This window comes from Lissotriton helveticus, chromosome 7 (genome assembly GCF_964261635.1).
Source record: "Lissotriton helveticus chromosome 7, aLisHel1.1, whole genome shotgun sequence".
NCBI classification, from domain to species: Eukaryota; Metazoa; Chordata; class Amphibia; order Caudata; family Salamandridae; genus Lissotriton; species Lissotriton helveticus.
In genome coordinates, this window is record NC_136068.1 from 1,356,960,101 (window position 1) to 1,356,983,288 (window position 23,188).

At 46.4% G+C, this 23,188-nt stretch overlaps 1 protein-coding gene across 2 annotated transcripts in view; it reads right to left on the minus strand.

Moving 5' to 3' along the window:
- LOC144770276 (bMERB domain-containing protein 1-like) overlaps positions 1-23,188 on the minus strand; it is a 499,712-nt gene that overhangs the window by 109,807 nt on the left and 366,717 nt on the right. The window contains exon 7 of one of the 2 annotated variants that reach the window (XM_078654666.1): positions 22,578-22,907. The exons of the other annotated variant lie outside the window; for it this stretch is intronic. The gene's annotated coding sequence lies outside the window, so the exon portion shown is untranslated. Of the gene's footprint in view, positions 1-22,577; positions 22,908-23,188 lie in introns of those variants that run through there. 2 annotated transcript variants of the gene reach the window in all.

A 23,188-nucleotide genomic window follows, 5' to 3' on the forward strand; every position in this document is an offset into this window, starting at 1 on the left:
TCTTGTCTGCAACGCAGGCACCCTTGCACCACGGCGCAAGCGTACCTGCATTAGCCCTAGGCAGCAGTTTGTGCGCCAGTGCAAGGAAATGACAGGAATGCACCGTATAACATTAAATACAGCACATTTCTGCCCTTTCCCTTTCACACAGCGCAACAAGGTGGCTTGCTGCGCTGTGTTAACGTTTGCTAATTTTGCCCCATATCTTGTAAATACAGCTGCGCATCTCCAAAAATGCTTATCATACATTGTATCAGTGTAGTGAGTTGGGTTCCAGCTGTGGAGATGTCTAAATTGTAAGTCACAGTTTCGAATTCTAGCCGCCAACTGCCATCCACCGGAAGTCGATAAAGTAAACAAAATGAGTGTAAGTAATGGTGACATGTATCCTTTGTCTTCAGCATGACAAAGTCAATTGTGAGCTTTCTTTGAACTTTGACTTTTTCCAACTGTAAATAAAATACAGAGACCTTCCAAATGTTGATTTTCTTGTTTTGACTGTTTTTAACATTCATTTGTGAAAGTATTATTCTCAAGAGTTTTAAAAATTCAGTGACAAATGACTGAAAATTCGATGCATCATTTTTATATTAGTAATTTTAACATTATGAAAACGTGTTTTCTCTTAATTATAATCTAATGCTTAAAAACTCTCCCTGATTACAGTTTGTACTTTTTTAAACATTTTTCAATGTTTGTGCTTTTAAGTAAATTCACAATATGTTTAAATACGGTGTCCTAAACAATCTTTGAGCCCAACACACATAATTTGGAGTTTTGGTGTACATATAAGGTACTCCAAAATCTAGTCACATTACATGTCACTATACCAATCACTGAAATGTCAAACTCAGAGTAGGGTGAAAGTGAAATACTTGGAGTAATATTCTTTTAGTCTAGAACTATAAATCGAGACTTTGATGTAAATTACAGTTGTTTAGGAAGTTGCAAATGAAAAATAACTAAAAATGTTGGAAAATGAAATTAAATGGAATATTTGCACAAATGTTAACCCAAAATATAGCATTAATCTATCTACGTAGGTGGACTCAAGGCATGAAAATACTAAGAAAGCCACCCACAGTGTCGAGAAGAATGGATACCGGATCGGGTACACAAGGTTGGGAGGAAGGAGGCACTTTATTGCAGCTCTTGAGCCCACAAATCTGTCAGTTTTCTTATTGGCGGTGGTGAGATGATTCCTGGAGGGGAGAGTTTTTCCTTCCTTCAAGAATTGACGAAGTGATACAAAAGGCTGGTATAGGTGGGATGTTGTTCAGTATACTGATTTGGTGAAAAGTGTTGTTCTGGATTCATTTGTTTTTGTGGTGTCCTTGTCAGGCTTACTGCTGTTTTATTTTTCTTCCTACTCTTCAACATCATTTATTTGGAACATTGGTTTCATTGTACTTTTTCTGGTTGATCCCCACTGTAGTTTAATTTATGACGTTACATTGGAGTATGACAATGTTAAATTGCTGGTGTTGCAGCATGTAACTCCATGTTTACACATCAACAATTATGGAGTAGACTGCTTCCTGGACTACATGTTTATATCCACTTTTCCCTCACAGTCATAATTTACTCTACACTATAACAGCATCTTTGTGAGGTCCCCCATATACCTACACAGATGGTAAAGAAAAGAAGAAATATAATTTTCCCCACGGCACCACTACTGTTCCTACGCAGTTTCTAGCAATGGGGGGAATGGTTCAGGAAGTGGAGTGAATTTCGTATCAGCAAACATCTACCAGATACCTGGATCATGCAGAACTATTTCGTTTTCTTCACTGTTCCTAAATTGGCATATAGGAACACTTATGGGCCGATTGCAGTTTTTTCAGTGTCACAGTTACGGAAAGCTTTATACATATGTCTGCAACATGTCCATGCCTCATGAAGGTTTAGATGGCTGGGAAACACAGGTCAGACATTATGGTTCCTTGGAGTGGATTGTTGGGCTGGATCACAGTCACTCACTTGACTGATAGGCAGGTGCCTCTGAAAGGTAGGAGTGTTGTGGAAGAAGCAATTGGTTGTCAGAAAGGGCAGTAGCTTTAAAAAGTCTGAAAGACTAAGGGCCTGATTCCGATGTCAGACGGACCGGAGTCAGGCCATCGGTCAGGAATTGTATCCGGAAGACATCCTGTCGTCAGTTACAGACCTGCAGGTAGGATGCGACCGAACCCTGTTTGGTCGCATGCCTATACCTTTCAATGAGAGGGAATGCATGCTCTCATTGAAAGAGCAGGGGTGCAGTTCATCCCTGAACCCCGTGGCAGGCATCTCAATGTGCCTGCCAATGGGTGCAGGGATCAACAAGGGGGCACCTTAGGTGCCCCCAATGCCGCCATTCACCGGCCTTGCACCCATGGGGGCCCTGCTGGAAAGGCCGACACAAAAAGGCCATTGGAAACTGCCATCATAATCCCTCGGCTGGAAAGAGCCGGCCGGGTAGTACTGAAAGGTTTCCAGATGGCGGATGGCCATCGTAAGCCATCCCAAAAGCTGAGTCTGAAAAACCGAGTCAGATTCCTTTCCGACCATGCCCGTCAGAATGGCTCGGTCAGAAAGAAATCCGAATGGCACAATCCGATGCAGGCAGGAGGGCTTTGATTGACGGTCAGAGCCCTTCCTGCCAGCCTCGGAATCGGCCCCTAAGTGGCAGCATTTGTATAGACCACACTAACTAACTGGGTAGGACAGGACTGGTACTACGTATGCAGCACCAGCTACATATGAGGTTTGCCACAACCATGTCGGGAAAGTCTTCTCTATATTTCAGATTAGCCTTACCGCCATTTTACTTGAGTGAACAACAAATCGGAATAAAGAATGATAGATGAATGAGCCGAGCCTGCCTTGTTTGAGTGTGTGCTCAACTATTTCCACGTGCAAATGCTAGAGATTCCGGTTTGTGAAACAAGTGGCTCTTTGAGTGTCTCAAGAAATGCAACATGGATCAGAATTAGCCCACATTTTAAAGCAGGAAAAAGACTAGATGATTTAGCAGTAATTTTTCAACTTCGCTTTTCCTCATCACAGCGCTTACTTAGGAAGTGAACAGCACTTTTGAAACAAGAACGTCAGTCCTAATATTTCTGAAATTTACGATTCCCCAAGAGACCTCCGGATTATACAAAAGTCGCAAATGAACCATTGGTCCAAATTCAAAGCTTTGTTGGGCGTGCGTGGCGATGAAAAACAGACTAGGCCTAATGGATATAAACCGAAAGCTATTTAGGCACTATCTTCACTCATCACTTCCTTTCGTCCTTAATAATGAGGAATACCTGAGCAAAAATCATTTTGATCTGTATTAAACCTAACATAGCATTCTGCAGTTGTTTTTTTACTTTTTATTTATTACAATGCCCACTGAACACTTTATTTGTACAACCAAAACTGAACAGTTTCAGGATTCAAGTGGAAATCCATACAAGAATACCATCCTGAAACAAGAAGCCCTTATGTTCTCCACCTTTAATTAATGATGGTGAACTAGAATATGTGAAGATGCCCAAGTTGCAGCCCTTTGGATTTCTGTCAGAATGACCTTCTGAAGGTTTACCCGGGATTCCACAAGCCCCCTAATCTTAGCATCTGAAATATGTTTGGACAGTACAACCTGTGCCAAGAAATGTGCCAGGCTGATGATCGGGTCTACAGAAGATTTCCTACAACTACCCCAAGCGCGAAATATTCTATATAACTGTTTAACTGTCTACAAAGACAGATCAACTAAAAACTGTCTGACTGAAACCAACACATGCCACAACTTCCTCTCATCTCAGACTGGGAGATGAAAGATAGGTGGCAAAAGAATCCACTGAGAGATAAAAAAAAGATTTGAGAGATCTTAGCCTGGAACCTGAGATTACGTTAAATAATTAGAACCACTGGATGAATCAGTGTGAAAGACTTCCTGAATTGGAGATTCAGCCCTGTTAGGCGTCACCGAGCATCTTACAGTAATTCTTGACATTGGAGAGACTGCTGCACTGATTCTTCTGGATTTAAGCACAGCATTTGATACAATTTCACATTCCATACTTCTCAGCAGACTTGTGGACAGTGGCATCAGGGGCTCTGCCCTGCAATGGCTTTTCTCCTTTCTACAGAGTCGCACTTTCCAGGTCACTTCCACTTCAATTTCTTCCTTGGTTCACCATATGCCATTTGTTGTTCCCTAGGACTCTACTTTGAACTCTATGCTTTTCAACATATATGTTCTTCTTTCAGCGGTAGAGGAGTTTGGCATTTCCTATCGGCTGTGGCTTAATGTATGAAATACAACTGCTTGTAATTAAATGGTAACAAAATAGAAGTTATAGTGGTGGGAAATCAACCACAGGTTTGGGGACCATCAGGCTGGCCTGAGGTACTAGGCCTGGTTCCTACTCCTAAGCAGGTGGTAAAGAAACTGGGCTTTTTCCTAGATATAGGACGGACTCTAAGATTATTAAGGTCTCTGCTAACTGTTATAAGCTCCCTACATGTTTGCATAAAGTCCTTGGGCTTTTTCCTGTTTTTGCTCAAAGAACTGTTGTGCAAAGGCTTATTACATCATGTTTGAGCTACAGAAATGTTCTGTACCTGTGAGTCTCAAAATCACTGCAATGCTGCCGCCAGACTCTTATGTCATGTTCCACAGCACGTTTCAGTTTCACTCCAGCTGCACAAGCTTAATTGACTGATTATTGAGAAGCAGGTCAAGTTTAAGGCATAGTATTTTATATACAAGGCTCTGACTCAAAATGCCCCTATGCACTTTACCAACCTGGTGTCTTCTGCGTTCATACAGCTTGGGCCTCACTGTCATCCATAGGCAGGGGCGTGTTCCTTTAAATACTTAGGGCCCAAATTGTGGAATGTGCTGCCTCTCTGAGTTAGAACCTCTACCACTGTAGAGACATTTTGAAAGGTGAAACCTGGCAATTTTAGATTGTGACTGCTTTCTCTCTAGTCTGATCATCTTAGCGCTGGGAAGCCTTGTTTGTGCATCCAAGCGATTTATAAATGCAATTCAATTCAATTCAGCTCCCTAAGCTATCTGGCTGACATCATAACCACTAGAAGAATCTTTGAAACCAGTGGTTAAAGCCAGTGGGTTTACAGGATCCAATAGTCTGAATAAGAGCATAACTTCAGTAACTTTGTATTACCATCTACCCACCAGAGTCTCCTTCTAATGTAGACCACCTGAATGCTCTAATTACAGCTCACTGAATAAGAAATGTGTTATGAGTTAATCTGTAATTAGGTTCCCATTTGAACTTGTAGTAGGATGTCACCACAGACAACCTGGGAGAGCGTTCTGTGGTAGATGGTCTGTCTTCACTTGACGAGCTGCTGGAAGGCTGTATGCTGTCCTCTGTATTAAATTGCATCAACTTTCTTCAAGACACCCATCTCGTGTTGTTCTTCACAACACGTTTTGGAGACAAGCGGCTCAAACCCATGTCTCAGGACAGCACTAGTACAACCATGTGTTACTTTCTTTTGCTGCATGCTGACAGGCAAGGTACAGCGCTTTGCTTATTTGACTTTTCAATATACGCTATACGGTGCGGCCACTATGGATTTTGCAGAACTGTTTGTGCCTCTCTGAGCACGTTGTTAAGAAGCAGGCAGTGCTGCAGAAATCGTTGAGAGGCAGTTTTGGAGTTGATCATTGGGGTGCCAGGCCCTGCGTCCACAAGTTGACTCCCTCAAACCTTTCACCGCTAGCCCAGTCCCAAGCTCCCACCCTGTTAGAGTATGCTACTCAGCCCTTGTACTCACCGCAAGCTCCCATCGCTTCCATCAATTTCCAAAGTGCCAGGGGGCATTTTTCCCTGGCCTGTGCATGCACTCTGAAGCTCATGCATTTCAACACAAGTGTCAAGCCTGATTGCCTCTCAAAAGCATGTCGGATATGCTTGGCGGCCTTATTTTGGGACAACAATCTCTGGTTCCACTTCCTGGTTGTGGCCACAGGCACGCCTTACTACATCATTATTGGCTGTCTTCAGCACTAGGGAAGCTTAACTGTAATTCATTATTGGTACTACGATTGCCGTTTTCGGCATTTGCACGTCTTTCAAAGGCATTTTAGTTCCTTGTTCTTGGCGATGGGCACAGCTTGCTACTTTCAATCATGTAAGCGCTCCTGAATACTCGGTTGTATTGTATTCCTGTTTGCCAATGTTTTCAGGCATTTCAACTGCAGGATTAGTTCAACTCAGTGAATGGTAATATATTAGTTTTGACACTGATAGACACAAACTTATTGGTTGCTGGCTGCATTTTATAAAAGTTTCGACAATTTTTACTTCCGTTTATGTTGTTGTGGGTACACAGTTGCTAGATCTGGTGGAATCATTACAGCGCTTAACATTTTCGGTGCCCTGTACTTTCTACATATAGCTATAAGTGTGTTTTCTGTATCCTTATTCTTTCAAGATGCAAAATGCCAATTCCACCACCATTCTTAGCACATGACGATGCAGTGTGCGCAATGTAATTTGTTTTATTTATTTACTTAACTCCGTTCGGCCGTATGCCGGAGTTTACTATGCCCCTCCCTGCCCCTTCCCCACCCCATGGCCCCACAGCACTCCCTCAGAGAGCCGTCACTGGGTGCAAAGATGCAATATGTTGGGGTAGAGGGATCAGGGAGCACTCAGTATGGTACTCAGATTAGGAACTGAATGTTCCATATCTTTAGTGGATCATGTTGCACAACCCGGAACGGTAACAAAGTTACTTGAGGATCATAGATCGCTTTTTGATGATCGTCTTGGTTTGGTGCAGGGATTCATGCATGAATTTGTTTTTAAAAAAGGAGGCTGTGCCAGTTGTACATAAAGCTTGAAACGTTCTGTTGAGTTTAAGGGATCACTTGAAGGATCATTTAGCTAAGTTGTATTCTGCAAGAGTCATTGAGCCTGTTCACTCTTATGAGTGGGTTGACCCCATTGTGGTAGCCAAAAAGAAAAATGGTGAGATTAGGCTCTCTGTTGACCTCAGGCCTCTCAACAAAGATATTCTGGTGGATTGTTTTCCCCTTCCCAAAATTCAAGAGTGGGTAGCACAATTAAGGAAAGACAGAGTATTTTCCACTATTGACCTGAAGGCAGCGTACTACCAAATAGATTAGTTCACAAATTCTACATCCTTAACCACTGTAAGGTGCGCACAGATTCCTGTGCTTGCCTTTCTGCCTAGCGTCAGCTGTTTCGGTCCTTCAGGAATTAACGTTTACGTTTTTTGGAGACAATAAGCAGGTTTTGGTGTACCAAGATGATATTTTAATATTCACAAACAACGAGGAGGAACACTTGAAACCTTATATTGATGTGTTGGGCACACTAAAAAGAGAAGGTCTGATCGTAAAAAGGGATACATGTTGCTTCAAGGCTCCAGAAGTAGAGTATTTAGGACACATTTTGTCCAAAACTGGTATTAACCCCAAATCTGATTTGGTTGATGCAATTAAAGAAAGCATGGCACCTACACATAAAGATCAGTTAAGATCCTTCATAGGGTTGTGCAAATATTATTCCAGGTGTATGCAGAGTTTTGCTTTACAAACTGAACCCCTCATGAAAATGTTGTGCAAGGGGGTGAATATGTTTGGAAGAATGAGGAATGTGAAATGTTTTAAGGTTTGAAATAGTTGTGGATGCTCCTGCTTTATCTCCATTCTAAGATGGCGCTGTGTCAATTATGACAGTAGGTGCTAGTAGGGTTAATTTGGGGACAGTACTATCACAGATGGAGGGGGGAGAGTGCACTGTAGCTTTTGCGGGGCTAAGCTTAACTACTGTATTATCAAACACAAAGCACTGGTTTGTGTATGGGCAACTAAACATGTTTTAACATATCTGTGGATGTAAGTTTTCCTTCATTACCAATCACAAACTGCAGGTACTTTTACTTTCTGAAAAGAAATTGAGTAAGGCAAGTCCTAGGTTGGTAAGGCAATTATCAAGAATGTATGAGTTCAACTTTGATGTCAAACACATTCCTGGAACCAAGGATGTCAGGGTGGATTTTCTATCCAAGTGCCCAATTGAGAATAATGGTGTAGAGACCATGGTTGATGAGGTTGAATGTATTGTTTGGAAAGTGGATGGTGTGGTAGTTACCAGCTAAATGATTCATATGGGGAGTGGAAGGAGTATGCTGAGAAAGACAATTGTTAGGTCACATTAAAACAATTCATTACCAAATGTTGGCCTGAGGAAAGAAACATAAGTGATGATATCAGGCCTTTTTACAAAGTCAAAGATGAGATGTCTATTGAGAATGAGTTGCTGCGTGTGAACATGCTCATTCCCCCATGTTTTCTGAGGAAGCGGTTGGTAGATCTAGCACATCAAGGTCACGTTGGCAGGACCGGTACCATAAATAAGAGTGCATGAATTTTACTGGTGGTTGGGAATGGATAATGAGGTAGATGTGTGGGTAGAGTACTGCATGTGTAGTAGTCAAGCCAACAAATCCCTGCTGGTTTATCAAACCCCTTTGTGCCCAGTTGAGTTTCCTAAGGGTCCTTGAGAAAAGTTGGGTATGGACTTTGTGGGTCCTATGTTTGATTTATCAGTGTGTAGGAGATATGCCTTAGTATCTGTGGACTACTACTTTAAGTGGGTTGAGTGTAAATTTTTAAAAGAACCCAACATACAGGCGGTAGTATGGTTGTTATCGTCTTTGCTTGAGCGGCAAGGCTATCCCCAGGTTACAGTCACTGACAATGGAGTGCAGTTCAAGTCTAACGCTATGAAGGAATTTATTAATGACCTGTGCATTAAGCATCTCACGGTTGCTAGTCCACAAGGCAACGGAATGATAGAAAGAGTAAACCGGATGTTGAAGGAAACTGCTCAGGTAGCATTGGCTGCTGTGGTAGATATATCGAAGGTTGTCCAAGATAGGCTTTGGAGATACCGGAATACCCTGCATTCTTCTAGTCATAGTCATAGGATTTTATTAAGCGCACATATCAACCATGGGTCTCAAAGTGATAGCCAAAACCCTAAAGAGTGAAGGAAAGATGATGACGGCGGGAAATGAGAATGATCAGAACAGCCAGGTTTTTAGATTTCTCTGAAACTGTCTATGGTCAGTTACCAAACGCCGCTGCAGTGGAAGCGAGTTCCACAAAGTAGGGGCACGGTATGAACATCATAGTCATAGGTAATTTTGTACAAGCTATCCAAAAGGTATGATGCCCGTATTGGGTTATTGTCCACGTATTTTTCTTTGCAAGCTTTTTTTGTAATCTCATGTATTATAGTCCTTTATTGTTTGGGGGTTGTTAAGGAGACAGATGTGTTATGGATTGTTCTGCATGTAGGTTCCCATTTGTAACTTGTTGTAGAATGTTGCCACAGACATTCTGTGAGAGTGTTTTGTGGAGGGCGGTTTATCTTCCCTTGATGAGCTGCTGGAAGTCCGTGTGCTGTCCTATGTATTAAACTGCATCTACTGTCTTCAAGACCCATCTCATGTTGTTCTTCACAACAAAATGCAGCGACTGACAGGGGCGAATATTGGTAATTACTATTAGGGGCATGTGAGCTTGAGATTTATGAACAATAACTATGTTGTAGGTAACATAAAACAAGACAAAACAAGCAGGGAGTGGCTGTGTGTAAGGGACATTTGGAAGGTAGAGGCCTGAGGGATTGTTGAGGAGAATCAGGGGCTGGAAAATTGATATTTTGAAAAATAAACAGCATTCTTGAAGACATTCAAATCCCTCCAAGCTTGGAGGTACCTGTATACTGTACAAAAAAAGAGTTGAAAAATTAGAAAAAAGTTCCATTTTCCACTGTAACATAGAGTGACTGTAATTTTCCTCGACATAGTAATACCTAATGCCACCCGGCTATAATTTACAAGGCACGGGAGGGGATGGCAACAATCAAATTGTGAAACCCCTGCCTCATCCAATGCTAGTGGCCTGCTAAATACCTGCAATCTAAGAATTGGGTTGTGGTAACAGCTACCTGATTTATATATCAGCTGGCAGGATGGAAGAATGGTGGTAACTTTCCCCCAGTTCAGAGATAGAGGTAGCACTTAGTGGGATTTGGGGGTCTGTACTGCCCAGTCATGCATGTGTAGTATGGTAATGGTGGTTCTTGTCACTCCTGGGTACATAGTTATCTACGTATTACCTTCCCTGTGATTCACAGGCACCCCCAGTAAGAAGGGAGCGCTGGGGATTCCCTTGCTGATGCCAACAGTATGTACAGCACTAGTAAAAGGATTTGCTTACTCCAGGAAAGGTAATCCTTGGAACTAACCAGTGTCTTGGAGCTTTGAATATGGGGAATATTCAGGATTCCACCTGCACTTCTGGCATTCTTGGGATTCCCCTGAGCTTGGGGGTCTCCACCAGGCACTGTTTCAACAAGGAAGGCCCACAGTGCCCCCATATGGACATCAATATGGTGGTGCTTAGCCCATCATGCTGATATTCAACACTGCCTCAGCATTTTCCTACCTTGGCTAAGCTTCCCATGTAATTGAGTGCAATTACTACCAGTGACCATTGTGTGGTGGCAAAGTTTAGGCATGGTAGCATTGGTGCTTGTACCCTGATTCTTTCCCTACTGTAGTCTTCAGCTCCAGTCCCAATGAAGACAGCTCAGAAGGTCTGATTGCAACCTTTATGCCATACTTTCCAGCGACAGTGATATGGTTTGGTGAGCTAATGTACGTGTTGCACAATTGTGTGTATGTATATATCACTTCAAGATTTTTTTGTAAATTTTATCTTAGTTCCTTGAAGTGGAGGATAACATCAAGCTGAGAGCTTACAAAGTCATCAGATCTTTTAGGGTCTGATAAAGCCATTTAGCGGTCGCAAAACTTACAATCAGTTTGCACATGCAAAATTGTTTTGTTAAATCTACTAAACCAATTTTACGATTCTGTTTAAGATTGCTGATTCACAAAATGGGTTTAGAAAGGCATAACAAATCACTATTTTCAAGGGGATGTTTAAGGGGTCCCTTCCAAATTGTGATTCGCAATGCTATGCATCAGTAATTTACAACCGCAATTTTAGTCGCAAGCCATTGACAGGTTACTGACTCTTCAAAGGAGGTGGTAACCCATTTGCAAAGGGAGACAAGTCCTATCAGGCTCCCATCCCCTTTGTGAAAGTAAAAACAAAAGTATGTTTGGAAGTGGGCTGTGGTCCACTATCAAACAAAACTTTTTTTTAAAGTTTTTTTTTCTGCAATGCAGACTAATTTCAAGGAATGTTTTAAATAATTCTTTATTAATACTTTTTTTAAAAAAAATACTTTTTATTGTTGCATTGAAAGTATCACAAATGGAAAAATGAGCACACAGACTGGCTTCAACATCCAGCCCTGTCTGTCATTTACGCAACTTTTTCTTTTTTAGTGTCCCTATATTCCACATGTGTCAACAAAATGCGTGGATCTTTAACCGACAACATATTAAGAACGTAAGAAAGGAAAAAACAACCCCCAAAAACAGCAGCCCCCATGCCCACCTCCTCCCCCTCTCTCCCGGGTCCATCCCACCCCCCTTATGTGTTTCCACTCACTGTTTGTATCTGGTCTGTACATTATGGTCTAAGACATAGCCCCCCCGCGTAACCGCCGCTTAGCCTGTGGCACTGGGGATCTCTCCGCAACTCCCTCTCAAGTTCCTTGGGGCCTCACTCCAACCCATGGTGTTATCTCCACTTCGCCCATATTCTCCGAAACTTCTTGGGGCAGCCCCTGGCCTTATAGGTCACTCTCTCTGCCGCCATGTACAAGTCCAGCCCCCTCCTCCATTCCTCTAAAGCTGGCGGTTCGGAAGCCCCCAGTATCGTGCAACGTCTCTCTTCGCCACCACCAGAGCTAGTACTAGAAAGATGATCAAGGGGCGGGCCAGGTCAACGTCGTTTGTCATGCCTAGCAAAGCCAACCTAGGGTCGCGCGGTAAGGTCATTCCCAAGACCTCATCTAATTCTGCGAATATTTCCTCCCAGTACGCTTGTATGAATTCGCAACCCCATATTGTGTGAAAGAAGTCTCCCTCCTGCTGGTGGCACCTAAGGCACGCTGTATCAGTGATCTTTCCCATTCTAAAAAGGCGTACCCTGTCAAAATAGGTTCTGTGGAGCACCTTCAGTTGTATGAGTCGAAGCCTAGACTTGATCGCTACCTCGCGTAGGTGCATAAGAACCATCTCCCAGTCCAGGTCCTCCATGGCCCCCGTGTCTGCCTCCCATATGTTCCGCAAGTCTTGTAGGTCACCCAATATGTTGTTGGTCAGTGTTCTATATGTGAGGGATACTGCCCCGCCCTTTATCTGCTCCTGTACTAACCTACCCTCCAGTGGAGCGTACTCTGGGATGTCTGCCAGTGTGACGTTTTGTGCCCTCCAAGCATGTCTCAGTTGCGCATATTTGTAATACTGTGTGTTGTGTAAACCAAAATATTCCCTGAGCGCTTGAAATGTTTTCACGTCTCCCCTTGCAATCACGTCGCCAATTGTCGAGATACCTATATCATCCCATCGTCTGAAGCCTTTCAATTTGTTGAGTTCACCCAGCCATTTACAATGCCATAGCGGCGTCTGTCGGGTGGGCCGCTTGTCCCATCCCATGCGTTTAGTCGCCTTATGCCACGCCGTCAGGGTGATCCTAGTGGCCGGTAAAAGTTGCTTTCCTATGGCCCCTCCGTACAAGTAGTACAGTATGTTGGTGGTAGACCATTTCGACCTTTCTAGTGCATAGGTAGGGTGGTCCACTGTCGCATGCAACCATTCGTTAATCGGAGCGAGATGCTCCGCCCAATAGTATGCCTCTAGGTTGGGCAGGGAAATCCCTCCATTATATTGGTGGCGCTGCAGTGTGGATAGGGCCAGTCTCGGCTGTTTCCCCAGCCACAAGAATGTACGCAGATCCGCATGGATTTTATTCAAGGTTTTAACCGGCAGCGGATAATATTCGTTTTGAAGGGCGTAGAGAAACTTCGGGAGCAGAACCATTTTATATAGTGCCGCGCGACCCAATAAGGTGACCGGGAGCTGTCGCCACCGATCCATTTCTCCCGTCGCGCTGGACATAATTCGTGCCACATTGCTATTAAAGGAGAGCGTCCTGTCCAGTGTTATGTATACCCCCAAGTATTGGAATCCCTCTGTGGTGTGAATGAGGAGTTCTGGCAGGCACACCCTCCGCTCCAGCCCTTGCGGGTCATACAGAACCGATTTGTGCCAGTTAATAGTGTGGCCTGCTCTAGCACCAAAATCAGCCAGTTCCTTAAACAGTATCGGGATTGTTGTATCCGGGTCGGTGAAAAACAACAGGACGTCGTCGGCATATAGTGAGATTTTCTCCTGGGTAGCTTCAGATTCTCCCCATGTGAAGCCCCTAATGCCCTGATTCCGTCTAATCCTGATTGCTAGGATTTCTATTGTAAGTGTGAAGAGATGGGGGGACAGGGGGCATCCCTGGCGTGTTCCCCAGCCAATGTGGAATTCGCGAGATAACCTCCCATTGACCCGCACTCGTGCCTTCGGGGCTGAGTACAGGAGCTGAATCCACTTCAAAAACTTGGGGCCAAAGCCAAACCTCCGCAGTGTCTCTAGTAGGAAGGGCCAGTGGACTGCATCGAAGGCCTTTTCAGCGTCCAACGAGAGGAACCAGTGGGGCTCGCTCCTCCCTCGGACCTCCTGTAGCCAATTATGCGTACGGCGTAGATTCAATTTGGTTGCCCTATCCGGGAGGAAACCGGACTGGTCCGGATGTACCAGATCCGAAATTACCTGCCGCAAGCGTTTAGCGAGAACAGTGGCCAAAATCTTCGTCTCCATATTGAGGAGGGAAATCGGGCGGTAGGAGGCACATTCGGCCCTAGGTTTGCCCTCCTTGTATATCGGGACAATTGTGGCCATGGCGAGGTCTGGTGGCAGGCTCTCCGTCTGGTATGCCTCAATAAATAAAGTTTTCACATGGCGTTGCAACAGGTCAGCCGTCCGTTTGAAGAATTCCGCCGGGAAGCCGTTGGGCCACGGTGTCTTTCCCGGTTTCAGGGAAGCTATAGCCTCTGCTATTTCCTCTAATGACATCTCCTCTTCCAAGGCCGGGGTGGCCTCAGGTGACAGGGTCGGTACCTCCATGTCACACAGGTAGTGCTGCGCCTCTGCCTCGCCACCTAGGTTCCTGCCCTATAAAAGTTTTCGTAGTATGTCGCAAAGGCCTCTGCTGTGGCCTCGTCCGTGCATGCTGACCTATTCTCTGCTAGCGTTATCCTATCTACCCACCTTGCTGCCCTTTCTTTCCTGCTTAGCCATGCCAGGAGTCTGCCCGATTTATCCCCCACATCGTATAGTCGGTGGAGCGTCGCCAACGCCTGCGTGCGTGCTTCCCCGGTGACAAGTTCTCTATAATTTCTTTGCGTGTCTAGCAGCTTCCTAAGTATTGCCTCTTCCTTTCTATGGTGATAGTCTGCTTCTAGGGCTAAGATAGATACCTCTTCACTAATGACCGTGTCCTGCAGCTTCCGCCTGGCCTCTCCCAGCCTGCTCTGTATGCGATCTCTTAGGACCGGCTTCATTGCCTCCCAAAGTGTGATCCCTGATTTAACCGTACCCTCATTTTCGGCCACATACACCTTTATGTCTGCTCTGATACCCTTCAGTATTTCTGGTGTTTGGATATCCCAAGCTGCTAGGTGCCACTCCATTTTCCTCTCACTCCTCCCCCGTCCCAAATGTGCGTAGAGTGGGGAGTGATCTGAAATTCCCCGTGCCTTGTATTCTGCTAAATCTCTCACGGAGACCTCCTGTCGGGACACAAAAATATAATCCAACCTTGAAAATACCCTGTGGGCCCCCGAGTAAAAGGAGTAGGTCTCCTGAGTAGGGTGAAGCCATCTCCAGACATCAGTGAGGCCTATGATTTGCATCTGCCGCGTCAGTGCTGTGTCGTGTCCCATTGTGGGCGGTGTCCCCGATCTGTCCCCTGTGACACACATCACGTCGTTGAAATCCCCCCCCCACTATCTGAATCGTGTCAGCCATGTCTAATAGGATTGCAGTGATTGCCTTGAGGGTGCGTGCCTGTAGCTTTGGGGGGGCATAGACTGAGAGGATCGTGTACCTACGCCTCTTCCAGACTCCCTGTACGCCCGCGTAGGTCCCCTGCGGGTCTAGCCAGGTACGAGTGGTGGTGAACGGTGTAGTTTTTTTAACGAGGATCGCTACCCCCCTGGAATCTGTTGTGTAACCTGCGTGTGCTAGTACCATATGCCTGCCTCTCGCTATAAACGCGCACTGGTTGCCTCTGAGGTGAGTTTCCTGGAGAAGGATAATATCCGGCGCTAGCCTTTTAAGGTAGGCATTTACCAGGCTTCGTTTAATCTTCGACCCAAGACCATTCACATTCCATGTTAACACGGTGACCCCTGCGTCACTTGTGCGTAGGTTATCTAATGTGTCTGCCATTGCGTGTAACCTTCCTCATTCCATGTGGGTCCCCAGAGCAAGGGTGGTTCACGTTGTAGATGTGACATGGTGTGCCGCTGCTGTTTCCCAACTATCCCCCCCTCCCCCCTCCGCCCCCTGATACCCCAACTTAAGTGAGCAGAGAAACCATCCCCCCCCAGTACACCCCTCCCCACCTCCCTCCCCTTCCAGTCGCATCCCAACCTGGGACCAAACTATCCACGGGAGAAGGCCTGTCGCCCTCCCACATATCCCCCCCATCACGCACCAAATAACTGTATAAACAACTCAAACAACATTGAAGGGCGTGTCCACTTGCGTGCTCCCGGTGGCCGGGCTGCTATCTCACTGATCCCTGGGGATCCACACTCATGAGTGTGAGTCCTGAGTGTCTGGTGTGGGGCCCTGCCCCGACAAGTCTTGCTCTAACAGCTGTATTTCTGCAACTAGTGGGTGGACTGAGTCGCCCCGACTGGCGTCTTCATCTCCTCCTGAAACCTGTCCCTCCGAGTCTTCTTCCTCGTCCCCCTCAGAACGTATGCCATTCCGCAGGCTGCTGAACCTGGAGCCCGCCACAGAGTCTTTGTCCGGAGACGTTGATCTGCCCCCCCCGTCTCTCACTGGTACCTCGGGTCTGATAGGGCGTCGCTGGCTTACTTTTCCTCATCTTTCCTGATCGCCTATGTCGTGGTTTCGGCAGCTCCCAGCGTGTCTTTTCCCTTACGGACTTGTCCATGGCATCTCTCCCGGCCGCCTCCCTACTGTTCAGGATTGGGCGTTCTTCAAGCCATTGCCAGGCGTCTTCTGGGCACGTAAAGAAAACGGATTTGTCCTTGTAGATGACTTTGAGTTTCGCCGGGAAAGGAGCATGTAGGCTATATGCAAGGATCGTAGTTTCGCCTTTACTGAATCAAAGGAACGGCGCTGTTTTGAGACCTCCTGGCTATAGTCTGGGAAGATCATTATCGTTGTATTCTCGAAGCGGATTTCTCCCATCTTCCTGGCTTCTTGAAGTATCAAATCCCTATCAGCATAGTTCAGGAATCTCGCTATAACTGGTCTCGGTCTTGCCCCCTCCGGTGGCTTGGCCAGGAGCGCCCTGTGTGCCCTCTCAATGACGAAGCACGCTGAGAACTGTGCCGCCGGGAAGGTGGTCTTTAGCCACGTGTGGAGGAAGGAGGCCATGTCCCTCCCTTCGAGTCCTTCTCTGAAACCTACAAAGCGGAGGTTATTGCGCCTTGACCTATTTTCGGCATCGTCCACCTTCCATTGCAAGTGGCGATGTGAGGCCTGAAGCTCCGCCATGTCCTTTTTCAATGCAGTGATCGACGTCTCATTGTCCGTGACTCTAGTTTCGGCCACTGCCACCCTGTCAGTTAGATTTCGAAAATCCTGTCGCAGCAACGTTATCTCGGAGCCCACTTCTCCAATCTTCACCTCCAGGGCCGCCCGTGATTCCTGTATGTCACTCCTAGAGGCTTGGATGGCTGCCAGTAGCATTGCTGTTTCGGATTGTGGTCCCGAAGTCGGTGTTCCAATGCCGGCCTCGATGTCGCAAAATTATCCATGGGGCCCTGTTTAGGTGGCTTAGAGACCGGGTCTCTCTTCCCCATGATGACCCTCGTTGCGGTGACGGCGCCGCTATGGGCGGTCTGTCTGTAACTTTCGACACTCGTCTCCTGTGGGAGATTTCCCTCCGGGGGCCGTCGCCGTCGGGGTCGTCTCCACTTCTACCTCCGCGGCCTGGGCAGAAGTATCTCCAAGGGACTACCACTCTGTCCGGTCCCTCCCGGTGTCACTCCTCGGTGTCGTGGGTGCTCGTCCACCACCAGGGTCTGCGCGGACCGCTCTTGCTGCCTCCCTCCGTGTCACCCAGGAGGCTTTTCTCCCTGTTCCGGGCCTCCAGTCGTGCCTAAATCTGCCCCCTGTTCCTGGCCCAGGAGCGTCTCCGATGCCAGCGGCTCACTGTCTTTGTCACTCAGTCCGCAGTGAGGCGGCCACTGGTGCCAAGGCGGGCAGAGGAGGCTGCGCTCCCGATCTTCTCCCGGACACCTCTGTCCCCTACGTCTCTTCCGCTCCGGCCCAATAGTTACCAGGGGGGCACTAGCTCTAGTCTTGGGTCTTATTTTTCCAATAGCGCCTTCAGGGTCTTGCCCCCCCTATGTCTGAGCGTGGAGCCTTCTCACAAGCGGTTTCGTAGCCGGTGGCCTGGCCCCAGTGTCACCTCGCTCCTCTCTACTGCCCGGGCAATCCAATCAATGCCGCCCTGGCTGGTGACTGTGTGCGGTGCCGGCCCTTCGCCCTCCACTGCAGCCGGGCTCAGGGCATTCAGTTGCTCCCACTTAGGTGTTCCGGTGTGCTCTGGGGTAAGCAGGGGGAGAGGGGGGGGGGGGAGAGGCGGCCGATGCGGGTGTTCCAGAAGCGGGCGCGGGGTCATACACTGGCGTATTTGGCCGCCACAGCCAGGCTTCTCCCCAGGCAGCCCCCTCCGCCGGCGCGTCCCCCCTCAGGCTCACCTCCTCCGCCGATTTCACTCCGGCTCCGTCTCCGTAGGCGCGAAGAGGCTTCGCCGTCACAGGTGCTCGCCTCCCTCGTCTCCGTCGTTGGGGGGGGAGCCCCTCCCTCTCGCCGCTCCCGTCCACCGCCGCCTCACAGCGCTGTGCCGTGCGTGGGGCTGCCTCACTCCTCTCCTGTTCCCCGGGTGCCGGGTAGATAGTCAACCGGCCGCCATCTTGGTAAAGGCGGCCGGACTTCAAAACGTCTCTGCCGCTCCGGTGCGGGCACCACTTTCGACGCTCCAACGGGGCTCAGGCCAGGCCCGGGTTGCGTTGAGGTTCCGACACTACCTCAATGGTCACGTAGGGGCATAGGGCTGCTCCGCTCCGCCTCCGCAGCCGGTTAATCTGTCGCCGCCATCTTGTTCGTCACGGGCGCTCCCGTCCAGCCGCCAAATCTTCAAATTCCGGGCAGCTCCGAACCAGCGGCAGCCCCGCAATGCTCCCACCAGTTTCTCGTTACCGTCACACACCGCCTGGTGAATTGTGAGTTCTCCGGGGTGTTATTAAACGTCGGATTAATGTGCAGCCCGGCCGGAGCTCCGGCGAGGCACGTCCTAGCCGGCCATGCTGCTGGCCACGCCCCATTCTTTATTAATACTTAATTTAAATTCAGTCATAGACACTAGCCACTGACCCCAGCAGGCCACTATCCCCGAGATGGCATCCAATCAGAGTGAGCTGAAAATTGCAGCCCACTTCATGAATGTTGATGATGTAGGACAAATTGTGACCCACTCCGAATTGTGATTTTGCTAACCGACCTAATAGTACATAGGTTGACTCTTAAAATCAGAATTGAATTGAAAAAAAATCAGTGCGCAATTTGCGACCACGTTTTTGCAGATAAATTCTTTGCACATAAGGCCCATAATGACTTTATGTTTTGTTTTTTAATGTATGTGTGTGCAGGTTTGTGTGTGTGTGTGGATCTAAAGAAAGACGAGTTCAGTTTAGGAAATTCAATGTTTCCAAGAGACAAGTGTCTCCAGTGCTTCTGATCCAAGCATTAAATCCGACACAGACACCAGCATACCCGACTGCGAGTCTCTGGATCCAAGTGACTATTAGCAAGTGTTTTTATTAGGGGCTCTGACACCCGAAACATCACCCACCGTAGCTACACTCCTGGTGATTGACAATCCCAGTGAAACCCCATCCTAAAGAAACTTCAGTATGCCAACAACCTCCTATCTTCATTCAGCTGAAGCACTCACTGCACTGTATCCCCTGCATATTCCCTGAATTGCACAGTGGTTTCAAAGCCACGACCACTGGCATGTGCTGTATCAATTGGTGGAAAAGAGATCTTTGGTGGTATGCCACAGAAAAGGTTGGATGGAAACAGCCACCACTGGAGCTTATTCTGGTGTTTTGCAGCCACTGGAGTCTGTCCCTATCCCTGTGAGCCTGGCAACCAAAATGGGTAGAGAGCAGAAAGGCGATAATGTCTGTGGAGTTATGCAAATGGTGCCACACTTTGGGTTAACATCGATGGAATTCTGTTCAAGCAACCTTCAGTAGCTGAAATTAAATCAAGCATCCCTTTCATCATTCTGTTGTTTGTTGCAGTGGATGCCCTAGCTGTGATTAGTTGTGGTGCAGTGGATGCCCTAGCTGTGACTGTTGTGCCCTGTCCCAGTGTTTCGTGCTTGCTGTGTCCCAGGACCCAAGCTATACTTCACTGATGAGGCCTCAGGAGGCCAAAACCAGCCTGTGGTTGCTTAAGTTCCCATCTAAGGGCCCATGCTGGGTAGTTCTGCGTGGACTGTTCCTATTGGAGCAGCAAGCAGCAAAGCTGGTTTGCATATGGCAGGTCTCTGTCTACCTAGGGAAGAAATTATGTCAGGCAAAAACTGACATTAGATAATTCTGTATTTTGGGCTGCCCCACGAGAAACTCTTTCTGGTTGGAATACGATCAGTGGTTGTCTTCTAAATAGTGCCGTATCATGGACTGATACCTCAGTACTAATGACAGCTACTATCTAGGTCTTCCACATGGGTGCAATTTTAGGGACTTTGATTGGTAATACACACATCAGCATCTCTTCAAAATCACCCTCCGGCCAATCAGAATTGGGACCTAGATATGGTGGAAAAAAACTGAGCAGGGGTCTTTTACCCCAAAACTCTATTGGGTAGTTTGGTAGCCCTAACATTTCATACTATTCAGAATTGAAGTTCCTATATTGGAGATTGGGTTCACCTCTTTTATAAGTACTACAATGAGGAAGAGGGTGCAGAGGCAATGGTCCAAATTAATTGTGCTTGTTTTTGGTTCCATCTTTCAATTTAAAAGATGGACTGAGTTGATGCTAAATGCGTCTTGTTCTTACTATAGAAACAGCAACAAAGGAATAAAATGGATCTAGTAGTCAAATGGATCTGATGCAGTGTTGTCACAGTGCACTATCATTGTACGTAACCATGCTTCTCAGATCTCAAGTGATGTTTGAAGTTACAACGTGTCTTGATGATAAATACCTTACCATTTTAAGCTCCTCCCACACATTTCCTCTGTGCCAGATGCTATACAAAAAATACAGTCCAAATAAGTCACAAACAAAATAAACCTCTGTGGCTCTCCGGGTACCTCGGGTACGGCCATTCAGTAAGTAGTATTTAGGAATATTGAGAGAGGTGGTAGTTAGCGAAGCTTCAAGTGGAAACAAATTTGGAAAAGGGAAGTTTATCTCCTTTTGCAACCCCTTCATAACGATTTTGCATTGTGCCTAAAATATCGTCCTGTAGTTGAACAACATTTCTTTTTGTGTTCCTGGAACGTATGTACTTTTTTTCTGAACCTCCTCCATCCCTCAAGAGAGCATGAAGTCCCTCTGCGAGTGAGTGTATAATCTTGAAGGAGCCAATCAAGATGCATACGGGACAGGATACCTTCCAAAAATGCAGCTTGGGAAAAGTCTTCCACAGTGAGACTGACATTTTTGTCTAGAGACCCCTCAACTGTGAATGGTGTGAAAAGAAGTCAATGGTGTTATCAGAGACATAGCTCTGCTCTCTGTTGCCTAAGGGGTCACATGTATCGCCTTTGCGCCCTGGGCAATCAAGTGATAGATCTACTGTTCAAATTGTGACCATGTACCATCTAGGGAACCCTGAATGTAGAATGTTGTTTCATTCATCACCTGTATGAGCCGTGCAACCTCTGGAATAACTCTAAATTTTAATGTCATAAGGTGGGGCCTTTGTATTCCAGGGGATAGCTCTATTGTCTGAAGGTTACACTGTAAGAATTATACAACCAGGTTCTGTTGCCGGCTGTGTCATGCTTTAAGTTTTTAGTAACTGATGCTATAGTTGAGCTGAAATTAAATTATTGTCTGTGCATCCCGACAGATAGCCCTGTTCTCTGAGGTGACATCCTGTATGATAGGTGTTACTGGTGTACCATAAATCTAGTTCTGCTATCGTAGGTGATGTGTGACAGAAAGACACATCTCATTACTCCAGCCTCTGATAGAGTTAAGTAGGAGTTATAGCTGTTGATGAGAGCAGAGGCAGAGAGAAGATGATGTTGCCAGATATATGACAGGCTCTTCCTCCATTCTACTGGCCTTTCACCTGGAAAATGTCCTAAATTGCCCCAGCGATGGTCTGCCTCTGATTGTTACACCCTAAATAGGGTGGGAATAAACCGGTCAAAGGGCCAGGTAGGAGAATGTGTTACCTCCAGATATGTGTTGCATGTTAGTGAATGCACACCTGTTAGGGATCCTATACTCCTGACGAAGGCAGTTGACCCTTATGGGCAATTTCAATGCCGAAACAATTGTATAACAAATTATGGAAGATGGAAGCATCATTTTCAATAAGCATTCAAAACTAGGCATTCAAATTATATTAAGGGTACCCTCCGAATAAAGAGATACCTTTTTGGGTAAATCCTTAGACATTGTTAACTGATCTGAATCCCTGTCTTTATCCAGTTGTAAAACATCCTAGAGCTCCCAATCATCATTGAGTCCACTCCAGGTGGTATCAACCTGCCTAAGTGTGGGGTGGACACCAATGATTAAGCGTGACACGATGAATAATGGGTGGGATGTTCACATCTTATTTCCTAGGACATCTGTATCATCAGAGGTGACAATCAGTTCTGTGTCCTACATATAGCTATATACCCGGTGTGTATGGAACTACATGGACTAGAATAGAAAATTAATGTGGGGAGTGTAGACAAGTTATCCTGCAACCTGCGGAATACTGACACAGGTGTTGTACAGCAGCTCTTCTTGATGAGTGGCATGTCTCTTCTGAAATCTACCATACTCCAGGATTCCACCAAGAGTCCCGCTTCTATGGATCACGTCCGGATCTGGAGGAGGGCAGTGCTAGACCTTTCACCAAAGTACGAATCAATTTATGTCATGGAGAAACAGAGGTAAGGTTTGCGGTCTGTGCAGCATTTGATGGTAAAGCAGATATTCTCTTTAGTTGAATATGACTCAACTTGGATCCATTCCAGTCATGATATGCTGCAATTAAACACAGGGTCTACCAGAACCTGACACCTAGATCACAATGGTATGTGCCAAAGACTTTATCTTCACAGTCATTGCTACAGAACCAACAGCAGATTCAGAAATTGTGAAGTGCACCAATGTCAAACTTCCAATCACCTTGAAGTGGTCCTTTTATTTGTGGTTGTGCTGGTTTTAACCGAGAGATGTATGATTGGGTGTTCCATCAAGTGCTCAGAATAGATATTCCTAGGCTGTGGCACCAGAAGAAAGGGATGTCTCCGCATCTGTCGGACGCCTCAGGAATGTTTGTGGCTTTTCTGATTTTGTGCTTGGTTGAGCATGGGAATGATGGAGAGCTCTCAAAAGCAAAGACTGTGTCCACCGAAAGAGTGCTATGGAAAAGACAGAGATTGAGAGAGACCAAGAAAAGGAGATAGAGAAAAACAGAACGTGAGAAAGAGAGAGAGAGAGGGGGGAGAGAAATGTGATTAGTGGAGCACATTTGACATGAACAGAAGCAGGTAAAAGAAAGAGCTAATCTTCCTTTGCTTATATTAGAGTTGAACACTCCAGACCTACATCAGAACTAATCACTCTTGACTTCATCAGACCTGACTTCTCTTGACCTGGCCCAGAGCTGACCGCCCTTGATCTGCCAGAGTTGATTTCCCTA